The 18,660-nt window shown below is 41.3% G+C and overlaps 1 protein-coding gene across 1 annotated transcript in view; it reads left to right on the plus strand.

Annotated features, from left to right (window-relative positions):
• The first annotated feature begins 2,723 nt into the window (after positions 1-2,723).
• The window catches only part of N4BP2 (NEDD4 binding protein 2), a 109,897-nt gene continuing 93,960 nt past the window's right edge, over positions 2,724-18,660 (plus strand). The window contains exons 1-3 of the mRNA XM_061192192.1: positions 2,724-2,827; positions 8,399-8,462; positions 16,626-16,725. The gene's annotated coding sequence lies outside the window, so the exon portion shown is untranslated. The remainder of the gene's footprint in view (positions 2,828-8,398; positions 8,463-16,625; positions 16,726-18,660) is intronic.

Genomic DNA, 18,660 nt, shown 5'->3' on the forward strand with positions numbered 1-18,660 from the left:
TATTTACAAAAATCCAAGACATTTAAAAAAATGTAAATTTTATTATTTCCTTAAAGGCCAGTCTTCCATCTAAAGAAATGCCAGCGTTCATCTTATTTAAAGTGTTAAGTGGTAGCATTTTGCCATTCTACAGATTCATCTGGCATTTTAGAGAATTAAATTTTGTAACATAACCAACTGTAAGATTATAGAGAGCAGAGTGTGATCAGGAGTAGCACCTTGGTATTTAAGGTACATCAAGATACTCAATAATTCAGATATTCTTAAATTTCTTCTTTAAAATTAAAAGATACCCAATCTCAAATGAGAATGAGCATGCTAAACAATCAGTTTATCCAATGTTTTAACCTAATGCTTATGTCTCATCCTTTAAAAGATGTGTTGTACTTTTCCTATTGGCTTAGAATTTAAACCAATAGGAAGGAGGAAATCTTTATAAATATTCACAAAGAAGGCTGGCATTATGGATGTTGAGTAAAGATTGCTTTGTTCTTCATTTGAGTCTGACTTTAGAACTTTATAGTATTGATGTTTTTCTTTTATGGATATAGTAAGCAAACACAATTTTTTCTTTAAATATTCAGCCTGGGTGATGTCTTGCTGGCTTGAAATATATTTTCCAGTGTTAAGAATACTTTATTTCTTTTTGTTCAGACCTAAGATGTGATGAATCCTTAACAATGTTCACAGGAAAAATCAAGAATTTAAATGCCAGTTTTTATTATCATGCTGATAATATTATCAGCATGATAATCATTTTATTATCATGTTCATATTTCATATGAATGAAATTAATATTAACTTGCTAGATTTCTTTGAAGTTTATAATTACTAGGATTCTTTCATTACTAAAGTGGCATGTATCACTGTTATTAGTCTCTTTTAATGGCTGTTCAGAGGCAGAGATAATGTCAGGGTCTCAGCAATAGTTATTTATATCTTGAGATTCTGGGTACTTTGTTAAACCTCTGCTGCTTCAAAATTAATAAAAGCATTGATAGGGGTGTTTGTATTTTAATTTCTTAACAGGGGCTCAAGGGACTTTTAAAAATACAAAAATCATACAAAAGGAAAAAAAAAACAGACCTTTTTCTCCCGTGTTGTTGGTTTCATTAGAACATGTACCAAACCCGAGGTCTCTGCTTAAATATTTCGGGTTTCTAAAAAAACCACTAGAATGTTTTCGTGAGTTAGTGTTCCAGCTAGACCTAAATGAAGATACAAATTCACTTGCATTTTCCCCAAATTTCCACTCAGTTTATAGCAATTACTAAAACAACACTGACAGTCTGTCTCTTCGATGCAAAGGAATACTTTCTCAGGGGACTACTTCGTTTCTCTACGAAAAACACTGATGGTGGAACAAAAAGTAATTGCAAAGGGAGGGGAACAGAGGGAGGAAAAAAATAAGCATAATCACCACCCCCAGAAAGCAAGGGTGAAAAATTCGTGTGCCTGAAAACACTGAACATTTCACGTCAGAACACAGAAGAAGCAAACAAAGGAAGGCAGAGTTTAGGAGGACAAAAAAATGGAGCAGGTTTTGGGGACGGTCTAATAACACAGTGAATGCAAAAGAGCAGAAAACCTCGTTGCTTTTTCTTGGCACCTGAAAACTGAAGCTCTAAGCGGGGCAAAGGTCAGAGCCTGCGGTTCTACCACGGTTGCAAACGTGGTCTCGTTTTTTGGTGCTTCCGCCAGCGTGTTCTGACCGCATGTCGGCGGCGCCGGTTGGGACCAGGCAGCCTCGGTCCTGGCTGCGGCCGCGGCTGTCGCCGACCCCTTTGTCTCCCGGCTCCGAGGCGGCCGCGCCGTGTCCGACGCCCGAGCGCGCAGAGGAGCAGCGGGCCGCGCGCCCGGAAACCTCCCGCGGACAGCGCGGCGCGCGCGGAGGCGGGGTTCGCGCGCCCGCCGCCGCCGTGGCCTTACACGCCTCGAGTCAACAGCTCAGGCTAAGCCGAGGCCGCCTGGCTCGCCCCGCGGTCCCTCCCAACTTGCTGCTGGGACCCGCGAGCTGGCGGGCCCGCCCCGGCTCCCATTTCCTCCCCTGCCTCAACCAGCGAGTACGATCTAGTGTTTCTGTTTTGCTTTTGAAGATTGGGAGAGAGTGAAGAGGCTTATACACGGCTGTGTCTAACACGGTTACCGCGCAGCTTGTTTCAGCCGAAATTACGCACCCCTTATTGCTACGTTCACCAGCTCAAAACGGCTCCCGCCTTCCCCGAAAACCCGACGCATTGAAAAGGGCTTGCTTCTCCGTGTGACCCCACGACAAGGAGAGGGGGAAACACGTCAGGCTTTCGGGCGAGCTTTTTTCGGGGGCGGTGGGCGGCTCAGATGCGGCAGAACCGGCCAGGCCGGGACCCGCTCTCAGTGGGGAGCGGGAGAGGCGGGAGCGCCCGCGGGCAGGGGTCGCCGGGGGCGGCCCTGTGGGGCGGGCCGACGCGCCCCAGCGGAGCTCGGGGACGAGCCAGAGGCCGTGGCCGTGAGCCGGCGTGGGTGGCGGAGGCGGAGAGCAGCGATCCACCTGGGCGACGTGGCAGCCATTCCCTACTCCCCGAGACCCCTCCCCATTCGGCCGCCCACCCGCCCTCTCGCGGCTGGTTGCTGCGAGGCTGCTCTTCCCCGGCCGGACGGAGAGCGGCAGTGTCTCTCCGCCGGGCGACCGCCGCGCGTCTACCCCCGCGGCCGCCGCTGCTCGCCAGCCCTGCGCCGTGCCGGAGAGCCCAGTGGCGGCGGCGGGAAAGGGCTGCGGAATCGCGGTGCTGCGTCTCACACTCGACGACGCGGCCTCGGCCTCGACGCCCTCCGCCCGTTCCCGGAGCAGGTAAAGGCGGTGGGTGAGAGGCGGGGCGGCGGGGCCGGGCTGAGGGTCCGGGAGGGAAGGAATCTCGGAGTCCCCGAATCCGAGCGGAGAGCCTAAGGTAAGCGGCGGGAGGCGCTGCCACCGAAACCCCAATCCCCGAACGTGGGGGGCCGGCGCGGGCAGTCCGGCCCGCGGGCCCGGTCGCCCGGACGGAAAGGAAGTGAGGCGTCGGTGAGAGGCGGGCCATGGCGCGTCGCCCGAGGTCGGGCGAAGGCGGGGGCCGCGGCCGCTTTCCCGGCCCCCCAGTCCCTGGCGGACCTTCAGGCCCTTGACACACCCCTCTCGCCCCCAGTAGCTTCCCTGTCAGTTCCCGCCCGGACTTGACCTCGAGGCCCTCCGAGCGCCTTCGGCTTTTCCCAGGCGGATCCTTCTTGGAACTTCGGGCCACTCTCCCGAGCACGTAGTCCTAGCAGAGCTGTTTATTTACTCACTTCCAATCCAAACACAGCCTCTCCGCACGTTCCGAGTTTGGATACTGCGGGGAGGCATTCCCGGTTCCCGGTGTCTGTGCCGCTTGGATCGTCGTCCACACCCCCTCCCCCACGGCAACTTTGATCTTCGCTGGGTCCCTCCTAGAGCCCTACCGTGATCCGGACCCTCTCCTAGAGGTCCGTGTGGAAATCCGTCTTGGGTAGAGTGAGTCACTCGACCTGGGGCAGTTTATTTCTTAAGCTCTTGGTTAAAACGTGGTGTTTTTTGTTTTTGTTTTTTTCTCTCCGAAAGAAAGCTAGAGTAATTTATAAAAAAAAAAGTGTAAACGCCCGATCGCGCTCACTGTTGGCTTTAAAGAATCTTCTTTTCGGCAACAGTCTTTAGAACTAGGATCTGATATTTGTGGCACGGACAGGTTTGTACACATTCTCGCCATGCAGTGGTTGTAATGTCTCCATAGCACGGTTCTGACTTGAAGGTAGGATTGGCTGGTTTTTCTACTCGACATCTTTAAGCCAATCAAGAAGCGCTGCTTGCCTGGAAACTGGATAACTCAGAAAAGGTGGGGATTGGTTGAGCTCAGAGGAAAAATAATCCTGGACATGAACCTGGCTTCTCAGAAAAAACTGATTTGCAGCTGCCTCTCTTCCCCCACTTAAAAAAAAAAATGTTACCTTTTCATCTCAACAGCAGCCTTTTCATTCTGTTTTTATTATTTCCATACCTGTTTTTCTATCAAACGCCCAGCTCTCCTTTTAACTCATTTTAACTTTCATCCTTCAGTTTTCAATGAAAGAATCCTTAAACGCCTTAAGAAATGTAAACATCATGTGTTTGTGTTTTGATAATAAGCGTGGTTTAATTTTCTTACGTTGTCCGTTGTTAAAGGTCAGAAATTAAACCAACAATTTTTTGTTCCTGTGCCAGAGCCTTTATTTTTCAAGTGGCTGTGCTAGGATGGGGGGCTGCCGTGATGGAGATGGCGAAAAGAATAGGAAAGAAGTGGCTGCTTTTCTACATGGATGCTACACTTTAGTTAATGAAAAAAGACTAACGTATAAAACAAACAAAACCCAGGACAAATCAGCATTTAGTACTTACCAGTGTCAGTTTGTGCACCTGTTGACTTTAGTTGCTTTGAAGGGGAGAGTAAAGAGGACCGAGCACTGGACTTCATAGAAAAAGTGGGCTTAAGTTATGGAATGTTTTTTTCTTTATTAAAGTAGGCATAGTATCTGTACACAATAGAGGCTAAATAAATATTATCAATGTAGGTGCATTTTTTTTAATACTATCTGAGGATTTTCCTTCTCTTAAAATCTCCCCTTTTCTTCTTGATTATCTATGGTTATGCATGTCTTTTGATATGCAAAGCAGTTAGAAGAGAGCTACCATCTTTGTCTTCCTTCTATTCAGCTTTTTATATGCAAACTCACATTCTAAGTCTTGGGAATAATCTTAGTTTGTCAGGTCAAACATTAAATCTTAGCAGATCACATTATTAAATGCCTTTAGTAGTAGTTTTATTAGGAATTAAAGAAGAGATGGAATTTTTTTTTTTTTATATTTATCATGCCAGTCTATGAGTAAGCCAAACGTCATTAGAATTATATCTGGGGCTTCCCTGGTGGCACAGTGGTTGAGTATCCACCTGCCAATGCAGGGGACACGGGTTCGATCCCTGGTCTGGGAAGATCCCACATGCTGCGGAGCAACTAAGCCCGTGCGCCACTACTACTGAGCCTGCGCTCTAGAGCCCGTGAGCCACAACTACTGAAGCCCGCGCGCCTAGAGCCCGTGCTCTACAACAAGAGAAGCCACCGCAGTGAGAAGCCCGCGCACTGCAACGAAGTGTAGCCCCCTCTCGCCACAGCTAGAGAAAGCCCGCGTGCAGCAACGAAGACCCAACACAGCCAAAAATAAATTAATTAAATAAATAAATTTTTTTTAAAAAGGAATTATATCTGGACTCTTGACTTTTAATAACAATCCTTCCATCTTTTATCGGATTTTTGTAGCCATACCATTTAATTTTATAATGTTACTTTCATAATACGATATAGTATTTAGTAGAATGAATTTCCCCTATGTGTCTTTAAAAATTTTTTTTAATATATCTGCTCTATTTATTAAATTTAAGAATTAGTTTGGGAGACTGACATGAATAATATTTAATTTTTCTGTTCTGAAGCAGGGTATCTTTTAAAAAATTTTTTCTTTTGTCTTTGAGTTTGTTTCTTCCGCCTGTAGTGTCTTCACTGTTCTCCGTGTCCTCCTCCCCCTAAACTCTTTGCTAACCTACTTCAAGATTTAGGTGGTACATGTTGTAAAGTCTTCTTTCCTTCCTTCCCCCAGCAGAGATAATCACGTACTCATTGTATTACCTCTGAACCGTTATATACTTACTGCTATATTGAGCTACCTCCTCCCTATAGTAACTGAGTTTCACTGAATTTTACTCAATTTTTTTTCCCCTAACACTAGTCCCAAAGCTATAGTTGTATAGGTATTAAATAAATATTGGCATGAATAAAGGAGATATTTTACTTTAAAAAATATTTCTCCCAGTTACTGTCTGTATGCTGATAATTCTTATATCTCCAACCCAAAGCTCTTTCCTGATAACCGACTTGTATATCATATACCTTCATGACATGTTCATTTGTATGCTCCCACAGGTAACTCAGACTGAGCATATGCCAAACTGTAGTTATTATCAACCTTCCCTCTCCCAGCCTCAAACCAAAAATATGAAACAAACTACGTCTTCTTTCTAGGGGAAGATTAAATGAGATAATGCATGTGTGCTAAGAATTCGGTAAATAGTAGGCGCTGCTAATAATAACTTGGCAGAAACATGGGCTATTCCTTTTCCTCTCTTTTTCGCTTCATATTCTGATTGATCACTGAGCCCTGTTGAATTCTTTCTCCTTAATATCTCTTGAATCTGTGCCTTTTCCTCTATTCCCAAGGCTAACATCCAACTCCATGGTTAGCATCATCTCTTACCTGGATTGCCGCAATAGCCTCCTAAGTGGTTATCCCTTCTTCCAGTCTTGCCTTCCAATCCACTTTTCCCACTGTAGCCAGAGTAATGTCTAACACATTTAAACCTGTAACTCCCCTGCTAAAAACTTTTTTTTTTTTTTTTTTTTTGGCCACACCGTGTGGCTTGTGGGATCTTAGTTCCCTTACCAGGGATCAAACCTGTGCGCCCCTGCAGTGGAAGTGCAGAGTCCTAACCACTGGACCACCAGGGAAGTCCCAAAACATTTTTTTTGTGACTTTTCATTGCCTTCAGGATAAAATCTGAACTTTTTTTTTTTAATTTTATTTATTTAATTAATTTATTTTTGGCTGCGTTGGGTCTTCGTTGCTGTGCACGGGCTTTCTCTAGTTGCAGCGAGAGGGAGCTACTCCTGGTTGCGGTGTGTGGGCTTCTCATTGCGCGGTGGCTTCTCTTGTCGCGGAGCATGGGCTCTAGGCGCGCAGGCTTCAGTAGTTGTGGCACGTGGGCTCAGTAGTTGTGGCTTGCGGGCTCTAGAGCGCAGGCTCAGTAGTTGTGGCGCACAGGCTTAGTTACTCCGCGGCATGTGGGATCTTCCCGGACCAGGGCTCGAACCCGTGTCCCTTGCATTGGCAGGCGGATTCTTAACCACTGTGCCACCAGGGAAGTCCCTGAACTTCTTAATTTGGCTTTCAGGATCATGATCTGGCATGTTTACTTCTTCATCCTCTGTCACTTTCTCCTTTTGCCCTCAATGTGCTGCTAGTCATAAACAGTTACTTGGATTTCTCCCTCAGGATGCCACGTTTGTTAAATCTAGGCCTGAGTACAGAAGCTTTCCTCTGTCTGGAATGCCTTCCCTAGCTCCCTGCTTCCTTCCCCCTTGGTTTTGTTAGCTCATACGTATCTTTCAGGTCTCCATAGAGGTGATAACCTCTCTAGGGAAGCCAGCCCTCTACTTGTTTGCCTAGCATTCTACATTCTCATTGTAATTGCTTATTGTTATCTCACCATGTACTGGTTAGGGTGTAACACCATGTACTGGTTGTTTGCCTAGCATTCTACATTCTCATTGTAATTGCTTATTGTTATCTCACCATATACTGGTTAGGGTGTAACAAAGAAAGAGGTAAATTGACTATCTTAAAAAATGATGTGAGGGACTCCCCTGGTGGTCCAGTGGTTAAAACTCCATGCTTCCAGGGCAGGGGGCACAGGTTTGATCCCTGGTCAGGGAACTAAGATCCTGCATGCTGCGTGGCATGGCCAAAAAAAAAAAAAAAAAAAGATGTGATTTGCATAGAGTGTATTAAAAAGGGAATTAAATAGTAATTTTGGGGTTTACCTAGTAGGGAAGAGAAAGACATTATATCTGATAGATGAAAGTTTTCTAAGTAGGAAAGGCATACTAAGTAGGTCCTTTTACAGTTTCAGTGAAGTATACCTTTACATATAATTTCCATCTTATTCAGTTTCTCTGAATATTAGTTAGAGGTTATTAGTTAGGACTTTTTGGATTGCAAATAACAGAGATACAGTTTGAAATGGCCTATGGATGGAAAAGTTACTGGTTCAATAACCATATAACAGAAAATGTATGGATAGAGATGGCCATAAGGAGCTAAGGTGGGAACTTGCCCATAGTTAGATCCTTCCTATAAATTTTTTTTTTTTTGGCTGCACCCTGCGGCACATGGGATCTTAGTTCCCTGACCTGGGACCTGGCAGTGAAAGCGCTGAGTCTTAACCACTAGTCCTAACCACTGGCGCCATCTCTCCTACTGCAGATAATGCTTCTTCACAAAGTGGGACCTGGTTCCTGGCGCACAGGCTTACCTACTTAGAGACTCATGTCAGAGGATCTAGATAGAGTTGCTCACATGCCTGTCCTTTGACCAGTTCCTGCAGCTGAGGGGATGAGGTACTATGCCTAGTTCAGCCTAGATCATGTGATGTGCTTACTTATATAGCCAGGGGTCTATTAGCAGGAATCAGGCCCCTGGTGGAGTAGGGGAGGAGGAGTTCTGGGCAGACACAAAGAATATCCATTCTAAATCTTAACCACCCTTCTGACTTTCAATTTATTTTCCTAGATATTTTATTCATGGGAAAGAGATGCCCTGTATTATGGACCTGAGTATTCCAGGTACCGAAATGGTAAGTCCAGTATTTTAAAGAACTAAATTGACCTTTTGGTTTGTGCTGGCATATAACAAATATTTGTTAAGCTTTTGTTTGCTAAATAGAAACACATTGTGAGATGCTTATAGACTAGTAGTCTAAACAAATAAATACAAAGGTGCTAAGGTAGAGGTGTATCTAGGATGCAGTGGCAGCTCTGTGTAAATCAGACTTTGGGATAGTGGAAAACTTCCTGAAAGAAAGTTAATTGAGGCAAGAAATATGGGTTGGGTGGGATGGGGTAGAGGGACTTTTGAGTAGAACATGTGTGAGGCACAGAGATGTGGGATGGGCCAGGGGCCCATCTATCTAATTATTTGGGAAACAAATAATTAGATACAGGAGGAGTAGAGAGTACCCGGGGAGGAGTAGAGGAAGAGGACGGTAGGGGTAGGTAAGGGGCCAAATCATAGAAGTCCTTGAATGGTTTACCAAGGAGTTGGAACTTGATCTTGAAAGCTGTGGAGTCATTGAAACATTTTAAGCTGGAACTCTCAGGCTTGAAGTGCCTGTGTAACATCCAAGTGGATATGTCTGTCAGGCAGATCTCAGAGAGACAGCAGTGAGCAGTCCTGAAGAGAGATCTTAGTTCTCTGCCCAGGAGTTGAATCTGGGTAGCCTGGATGAAAACCAGGAATCCTAGCTGCTAGACCACCAGGGGCTAGAGGCTAGAAGCAAAGAGGCCCTGGCTCTTGCCCCCGTTTGAAAGCAGGAATGTTTCAAGGAGGCAAAAACTGTAAAAACCGGTACAAATTTTATTATTAGAGACACAACACAACAAGTGGGAGAGCACACAGAGAAACAGTTTGTTTATTTAAGCCTGAAGCAAGGCAGAAATATACACCTGGAGAGAAAGGGTATGAGTCTCTTCTTTAATGAGGAGGAGCGCAGTAAAGAGGTGATTTAAATCACTTATATAGGACAGTCCTTCAGGGTCTTTGTTTACTTTAGGCCAATAATCTTTTCTTTTTTCACATCTGACCTGTCCTAGGACTCTCCCCAGCATGGGTGCGCAACTTTTTGCTAAGGTGGATTCCATCGCAGAGGGCTGTTGGGGGTATGTCCACACTTATTATGGGGTGGCGCCCCCTCCCTTTTTTGACCCCTCAAGGAGCCTTCCTGTGCATGTGCAGACAGGGAAGTTTTCGTCGTCCTCAGGAGCGGTCATCTTATCTCTTTACTTCAGCAAAGCTCAGCTCTTGCCACTAACTTTGTCCTTGGAGTGTCTAGGGAAAACAAAGCTTCAGTTTTACTCCACTTGACAAACACCAGCTGTCTAGCCCAGGGGCCCATCTATCTCCTATCTCAAGGCAGTTAACTATATTGGAGTTTGGGAGAGAATTCTTGGCTGGAGTCATAGGTACTGAAGCCATGGATTTGGATGGGCCTAGAAAAAGGTGGTGGAGCAGAAGGTTGGGAACAGAACCCAGGGTAACAATGACACTGAAAGAGTGAGCAGGAGAAAAGCAATCAATGAAGGAGACTGAGAAGGGGCAGCCAGAGAAAAACCAGTAGATGTAGGCGTCAGATTGCATTGGATCAACAAGTCAACAGAAAGTGGGAGTCAACAGAAAGTGGGAAGTTGAAACAATAAATTGTAAACTGCTTTTATTTTAAGGAACTGAAACTGTCTAGGAAATACTGGGAGTTTGGATAGTCTGAGTTAAGAATTCTCTTCATTGTTATCAATTCAGGGTGTATTGAGAAACCAAATTTCAAACAGTTTTTCCACTACAGGAATTTGAACTTTTTAGAATTAGAATTTTTAAAGATAGGGAGGAGAGGATGGAGGCTTTTTGGAGGGTGGTAGTTGGTAGGAAAGAAGTGGCTGAATAGGGCATGTATATGGTTTATGTACCATCAGTCATATTGGAGTGTACAGAACACCTAGTAGAGTATTCTGCATATAGTTTCTGGAGCTATAAAGATTCAGTAAATCTATTTTATCAGGAGACCTAGAGTTGATAAATGATGGTGTAGTTGTAATTAAATTTATACTTATTGGGATTTCTATTTGTGATTTTCTTTTCTGTTCTATTTCTGACTTCACCTCTCTTGAGTGAACATTTTCTTTCCCTTCTCTTACATTTGTTTTTCTTTGTAGTTAAACCCCTTATAGATTTTTTAAAAATTGTAACAAACATATAACAAAATATATCATCTTAACTATTTTTAAGTGAACAGTATAGTAGTGTTAATAATACAGTAAGTCCCCTACATATGAACAAGTTCCATTCTGAGAACGTGTTCATAAGTCCAACAAAGTTAGCCTGGGTACCCAACTAACACAATCGACTGTATAGTACTGTAATATAATAGATTTATAATACTTTTCACACAAATAATACATAAAAAAACAAAAAAGTAAACATTTTTAATCTTACAGTACAGTACCTTGAAAAGTACAGTAGTACTGTACAACAGCTGGCATACAGGAGCAGCTGGCATCGAGTGAACAGGCAAGAAGGGTTACTGACTGGAGGAGGGGGAGGAGGTGGGAGATGGTAGAGCTGAAGGATTCTCAGCAATAGGAGACAGAGGGCAAGCTGTAATTTCACTCACGCCTTACTTGATTGGACATGCGAGCACACGTTTGCATCTTTGGAAGTTCGCAACTTGAAGGTTTGTATGGGGGGGACTTACTGTATATACATGGTTAATACAACAGGTCTCTAGAACTTTTTCATCTTGCAGAACTGAAACTCTATACCCGTTGAATAACCCCGCCTTCCCCACCTCACCTCTAGCCCCTGGCATCTGTCATCCTACTTTGTAAGAGTTTGACTACTATATTTGTTTATTGAGGTATAGTTAATGGACAATATTATATGTTTCAGGTGTACAACATAGTGATTGACCATTTTTAAAGGTTATACTCCATTTATAGTTATTATAAAATATTGGCTATAGTCCCTGTGTTGCACAATATATCCTTGTAGCTTATATATATATATATATATTTTTTAACATCTTTATTGGAGTATAATTGCTTTACAATGGTGTGTCAGTTTCTGCTTTATAACAAAGTGAATCAGTTATACATATACATATGTCCCCATATCTCTTCCCTCTTGCATCTCCCTCCCTCCCTCCCACCCTCCCTATCCCACCCCTCTAGGTGGTCACAAAGCACCGAGCTGATCTCCCTGTGCTATGTGGCTGCTTCCAACTAGCTATCTATTTTACGTTTGGTAGTGTATATATGTCCATGCCACTCTCTCACTTTGTCCCAGCTTACCCTTCCCCCTCCCCGTATCCTCAAGTCCATTCTCTAGTAGGTCTGCATCTTTATTCCCATCTTGCCCCTAGGTTCTTCTGACCATTTTCTTTTTTTAGATTCCATATATATGTGTTAGCATATGGCTTGTAGCTTATATTATACATAGTAGTTTGTACCTCTTAATTCCCTACACCTATCTTGCCCCTCACCCACTTCCCTCTCCCCACTGGTAACCACAGATTTGTTTTCTATATCTGTGAACCTGTTTCTTTTTGTTATATTCATTAGTTTGTTTTATTTTTTAGATTTCACATATAAGTGGTATCATACAGTATTTGTCTTTCTCTGACTTATTTCACTTAGCATAATATCCTCCAAGTTTATCCATGTTGTTGCAAATGGCAAAATTTCATTCGTTTTTATGACTGAGTAGTATTCCATTGTGTAGATCTTCTTTATCTATTCATCTGTTGATGGACACTTAGGTTACTTCCATATCTTGGCAATTGTAAATAGTGCTGCTGTGACCACTGGGGTGCATCTATCTTTTCCAATAAATGTTTTCATTTTTTCTCACATATACCCAGGAGTAGAATTGCTGGGTCATATGGTAGTTCTAATTTTAGTTTTTTGAGAAACCTCCATACTGTTTTCCACAGTGGCTGCACCAATTTACATTCATGAGGGTTCCCTTTTTTCCACATCCTCACCAACATTTGTTATTTGTGTTCTTTTTTTTAAAATTAAAAAAAAAATTATTTTATTTATTTATTTTTGGCTGTGTTGGGTCTTCGTTGCTGCATGTGGGCTTTCTCTAGTTGAGGCAAGCGGGGGCTACTCTTTGTTGCGAAGCGCGGGCTTGTTGCAGTTGCAGAGCACGGGCTCTAGGCGTGTGGGCTTCAGTAGTTGTGGTGCACGGGCTCAGTAGTTATGGCTTGTGGGCTCTAGAGCGCAGGCTCAGTAGTTGTGGCACACGGGCTTACCTGCTCTGCAGCACGTGAGATCTTCCTGGACCAGGGCTCAAACCCATGTCCCCTGCATTGGCAGGCAGATTATTAACCACTGCACCACCGGGGAAACCCCTGTGTTTTTTTTGATGATAGCCATTCTGACAGGTATGAGGTGACATCTCTTTTTTTCTTTTTTAAGTCTTTATCAAATTTGTTACAATATTGCTTCTGTCTTATGTTTTGGTTTTTTGGCAGCAAGGCATGTGAGACCTTAGCTCCCTGACCAATCAAACCCGCACCCCCCCTGCACTGGAAGGCGAAGTCTTAACCACTGGACCGTCAGGGAAATCCCACATGTGGTTTTAATTTGCATTTCTCTGATGATTAATGATGTTCCGTTGGCCATCTGTATGGAACTTGACTACTTTAGATACCTCATATAAGTAGAATCATACACTATTTGTCTTTTTGAGACTGGCATATTTCACTTAGCATAATGTCCTCAAGGTTCATCTATGTTAGAGCATATGACAGGATTTCCTTCTTTTTAGAGGCTGCATAATATTTCATTATGTATATGTGTGTGTGTGTATCCCACATTTTCTTTCTTTTTTTTTCTTTTTCTTTCTTTTTCTTTCTCTTTATTTATTTGGCTGCATCGGGTCTTAGTTGTGGTGCGCAGGCTTCTCTTTAGTTGTGGCGCACGGGCTCCAAAGTGTGAGGGCTCAGTAGTTGCGGTGCGCAGACTTAGTTGCCCTGCGACACGTGGGATCTTCGTTCCCTGACCAGGGATCGAACCCGCGTCCCCTGCATTGGAAGGCAGATTCTTAACCACTGGACCACCAGGGAAGTCCTTCCCACTTTTCTTAATCCAGTTTTCTATTGATGAACATTTAGGTTGCATGAACTTTTTTTAACATTACTTATATGTTCTTCTGTATCAGCTAGTCTGCTGTCAACTCCTTGTGTGTATTTCATTTCAGTTATTGTATCTTTCAGCTCTTACTGGTTCTTTTTTATATTTTCTTGTTTCTTGTTAAAATTCTCACTGTGTTCATCTCAATTTTCTCCAAGTTCAGTTAGCATTCTTATTACTAATGCATTGAACTCTTTATCTGGTAAATTATTTATCTGTTTCATTGGCTGTTTTTTTTTTCCCCAGGGTTTTTTTTCCTTATTTTTTCATTTGAAAGAAATCCCTTTGTCTTCTCATTTTGTTTAACTCACTCTGTCTCTATGAAATTAGGATACCTATCCCAGTCTTGAAGGGGTGTCCTCTGCATGTGAGTATGGGTCACATCTTCCCCCAGGGTGTGCTGGAAGCTATCACCTTGCTGTGAGGTGGGACTAGAGATTGAGAGGCTAGAACCAGAGCCAGGTGTGAACTGGGGCTTCTCCCATGTTCAGTGGCTATCACCACCCTATTATGGGCATTGTCAGGTCCCAAGGTGTTGGAGTTAGAAATCCTGAGGGTCGGGTCCTAGCTGGTCTGTTCTCTCTAAGTGTGCACTCTCCCCATGCCTGGCAATGGGGAGCAGCATTGAAGCAAGAGGAGCTGTATCGTGTGCCTGGTCCAGGCTGGGACACACGCTGGGACAGTTCTGGTATGCCAGTCAGAGCTCAAGACAGCTCCCTATCCACCATCTCCACAAGCACTAGCAATGGCTGCCCTTACCCCTTTCAGTACAGTGCTGGGCCCAAGTTGGCTCTGTCCCCCAAGTGTGAGATTGCATGGGCTTTTAATTTGCCTCTACCTCTTGACTATTGTGAATAATGCTGCAGTGAACATGGGTGTGCAAATATCTCTTGGAGATCCTGTTTTCAATTCTTTTGGATGTATGCACAAAAGTGGGATTGCTGGATCATATTCTATTTTTAGTTTTCTGAAGAACCTCCGTACCGTTTTTCATAGTAGCTGCACCGTTTTACATTCCCACCAACAGTACACAATAACTTTATTTATTTATTTGGCTGTGTTGGGTCTCTGTTGCTGTGCGCAGGCTTTCTCTAGTTGCGGTGAGTGGAGGCTACTCTTCGTTGCGGCGCTCTGGCTTCTCATTGCGGTGCTTTCTTTTGTTGCAGAGCACGGGCTCTAGGCGTGTGGGCTCAGTAGTTGTGGCTCGTGGCTCTAGAGTGCAGGCTCAGTAGTTGTGGCGCACGGGCTTAGTTGCTCTGCAGCATGTGGGATCTTCCCAGACCAGGGACTGGACCCATGTCCGCTGCATTGGCAGGTGGATTCTTAACCACTGTGCCACCAGGGAAGTCCCCACAATAACTTAAACTTTTTTTTTTTTTTTTCCCTCAAGGTTGCTTTGGCTATTTGGGGTTCTTCTCTTAATTTTTATCCTTTAAAAATTTTTCTTTCATTTTCTTCCTTCCCTTACCACATGATTGAATTTTTCTTTTTCTTAGAACACATATGTAACCAGATATAACCTTTAAAATATGGAGTGTGCCCTGCTTTTATTAAAACTTGGTATATTTGAATTCAGAGTTTCAAATTAAGGGTTGGTATTTGAATTTAAAAAGGATTTTTTACTTTGTAGAGGTAAACAAACCAGTTTACTTGAAGCATGGTACATATTAAAAACTTTTATTAGCAAAATACATGGACATATATATAGAAAAGTAGAATAGTACATTGAACTCATGTAAACCCACCTCCTAGATTTAATGATTACTAATATTTTGCTACATTTGCTTTATATATTTGTATATTTCTATGTATATATAAATTTCCTGACCGTTTTAAAAGTAAATGGTGACAAATGAGGGTTTTTTTCTTTTTGTGTACTATACATTTGTGTTATAAATGTTATATATATTTTGAACTTTGATAATTTCATTTAAGGATTTAGCTTGAAATTTACTCTTTTAAAAATTCATAAGATGTATTATCTTTGACATATCTTCCAGAAAAAGGATATTCTCCTATATAACCACAAAACCATTATCATTCCTAGCAAAATTATCAATAATTCCCTAATATATAATACTTGTACCATATTCAAATTTCTCTAATTGTTCCAAAAACATCTTTTATTGCCTTAAAAAAAAATAGAAAATCTAGTCAAGAGCTACCCATTGTATCTGGCTGTCTCTTGAGTCTTTTTTAATTATAGAACTGTCTCTAACCTACCCACCCCGTTTACCACCCTCCCTCCCCCTCCCCATAATATAGATTTGTTGGCTCTGTTGAGAATGTCTGACATTTTGTATTGCTGATAGTTTCTTCATGGTCAGTATAACTTTTTCCTCTATCCCCTATATTTCATATAAACTGGGAGTGAGATTTGAAGGTGTTTCAGATTCAGGTTAAACATTTTTGGAAGAGTAGTTCATTTAGCAATGCTGTGTACTCATATTGTTTCACTTACAGGCATGTAATGTTTAGTTGTCCCACCATTTGGATGCTGTGTTTGATCACCAGGCCAAGGTGATGACAACCAGATCGTTTTATTGTAAAATTATGTTTGTCTTTTTATATCTTGCAAATAATCTGTGGCATGGTACTTTGGCACCAGGTATGTCTCTATCAACCTTTCACCTAATGATTTTAGCCTTCATTGATGATTGTTGGTGATTCTTGATCAGCTATTTAATTATGGTTTACGATATGGTAATTAGTTTTAGATCCTATTACATAGTAGCCTTCAATAAAGGTTTCCCTCATCAATTAGGGCTATTTTGTTGCCTTGAAATAATGTTCTACTTAAAAGGCAGAATAAATGCTTAGTTCTTTCCCTTTATATAACCATTTCCAGAGTGTAATAGTCACCTCTAATGGCGGTGGATGAAGTTGGTCTTTTTTCTTTACTTTGTGGTTTTCTCTTTGGAATATGATATGTATCTATATTATAAATATTGTATATATTTTGGACTTTGATTTCATTTGGGATTACTGTTTGATATAAATTTGCTTTTGTTACAAATGTATATAATATATCATAATTTACATTTTTTTAATAGTAAGAAGACATTATGTTGGATAACAGGAAGAGCTGTAGAGTTTGCAGGTGTCAACTGTGGCCTTAATAAGCACATTGATAGCATCAGTGATAGACAGATGGTAAGTTTATTAAAGTCTAATGTGAGTATACTTTACACATAGGTTTTCAAGCTTTTATTTACATATTTGAGTGATTAAAGAAATCTCTCATAAGAAGGAAAATGTAATCACATATTTTGTTACTAGAATTTCTCAAAGAGCTTGTGGTTGCATAAAACATGCTGACCCAAGAAGTCTAAAGAACTGTATTGTGGTTTTCCCATTTAATGTGTGTTTTGGTGTCTTTGCTTCTAAAATACCACTTCTCACTCCTTCATATTTTACATATTTTAGCCATCCACAAATATATTTTGTGCACCTATTTTATGGATGGGACTATGACTAAATCCCAAATTGGAGTAGTATGTATCATAATCTGTGTTCTCAAGGAACATGGCTAATTGGGGAAATAAACACATACAGATGAAAATGTGTCAGTAAAACCAACAATGTGAGAATCTAAAATATCTAAGGAAGATGAGTACTGGTAGTAAGTAATGAAGGAATATAGAAAATGTTGAAGAATTGTAGAGAAATACACTTTCTGCCATTCTTTGGCCCAAAGCTGTATATGGCTCAGCAACTGGCTTTTCCCCTTAAGAATATGTCTCAGAGATCTTTCTGGTTTCTACATTATACTTTCAACTTTTTCATAGCTGCATAGTATTCCAAAGCATGATTTTTTTTTTTTTTTTTGGCCATAATTTATTTAACCATTCTTTATCAATAGTTAGTATGTCTTCAGTTATTACTTATAATCTTATGATGGATGCATTTTAAGATTATTGGTTACCTTAATTTGGTTACATTTTCTATAAATACTGTCTTTTTTAGTGACACACCCTTTGGTACCTTGATGAGATTTAGTATCTACCTTCAGCTTATCAAGCAGTAGACTTAAAATCATCTTGTAGGTAACTTAATCCCCAGTAAAGATTGATTGTATTGGTTCTTGGTAGCAATTGTTTCTGAGAGAGATGTTTTCTGATCTTGTCTGGGATTGTGCCATGTTTGAGTCTTCTAACTTCCCTATATGTTCCTTATAGAGAGATGATTTTTGTTTTCGTTCCTTTTATGGTGGTTTTAAAGAGCTAAAATACTATTGATATATTTGATTGTTAGTATCAGTTTTCTTAGGCCTGTTATTTCTAGATGGTTGATATTGAGTATTAAATAGAATGTCTTTCTTGACCGTTATAGAAATTTATTTCTAGATATTTTTCCATAAAGGTAAGTTCTTTAAAATTACTAGCCCTTATAATATACGCATGTAACAGATTTATTCATAAAATGATACAGGAAAATTTTTAAGTGTTAGGACTGTGTTGATGATGTAGTTTTTAGTAGGAAAGTTTTTTCCTGAAGTGGTGTTTATTGGTGTATCCACTTTAATGGCAGTGCTGACCATTACCATACCACTGTTAGAGTTCATGTTCACTTCTACTACTATTTATAGACTTCATGTTCACCCTGAATTTTTTTTTAATGGTTAAAAGGACATATATCCTTATCTGTTAAAAAAAAAAAAAGAACTAGAGTTAATAAGACCTCTGCTTATCATGCTGAAATATTTTAATGATAATCTGTGAGCAAGTATGTATTGGTTAGCTTCTCTCAGGTTAAAACTGAATAATAGAGGTAGAAGAGCTTAGAAAATGTGTATATGAAATTTATATATATATTCATGGTATCACTATTAATAACAATTTATATTATTTGTTTTTAGGTTCTTCATTTGAGAACCAGCCCTTTCACATTTCTCCATAGTATATCAAACCTTCTTACCCATCCTAATTTCCCATATCCTTTTAGAATATTTAGGTCAGGTATGTATATGAAGAAGCTACACAAGCTTGTTTAAACTAGTGCATTAATGAGGCCTTCTTTATGGAAAAATGAAGATATATAAGATCACGTGTTAAAGGTTAAGTGTGAACATTACTTAAGTGAATAAAT

This window comes from Eubalaena glacialis, chromosome 5 (genome assembly GCF_028564815.1).
Source record: "Eubalaena glacialis isolate mEubGla1 chromosome 5, mEubGla1.1.hap2.+ XY, whole genome shotgun sequence".
In the NCBI taxonomy this organism is placed as follows: domain Eukaryota; kingdom Metazoa; phylum Chordata; class Mammalia; order Artiodactyla; family Balaenidae; genus Eubalaena; species Eubalaena glacialis.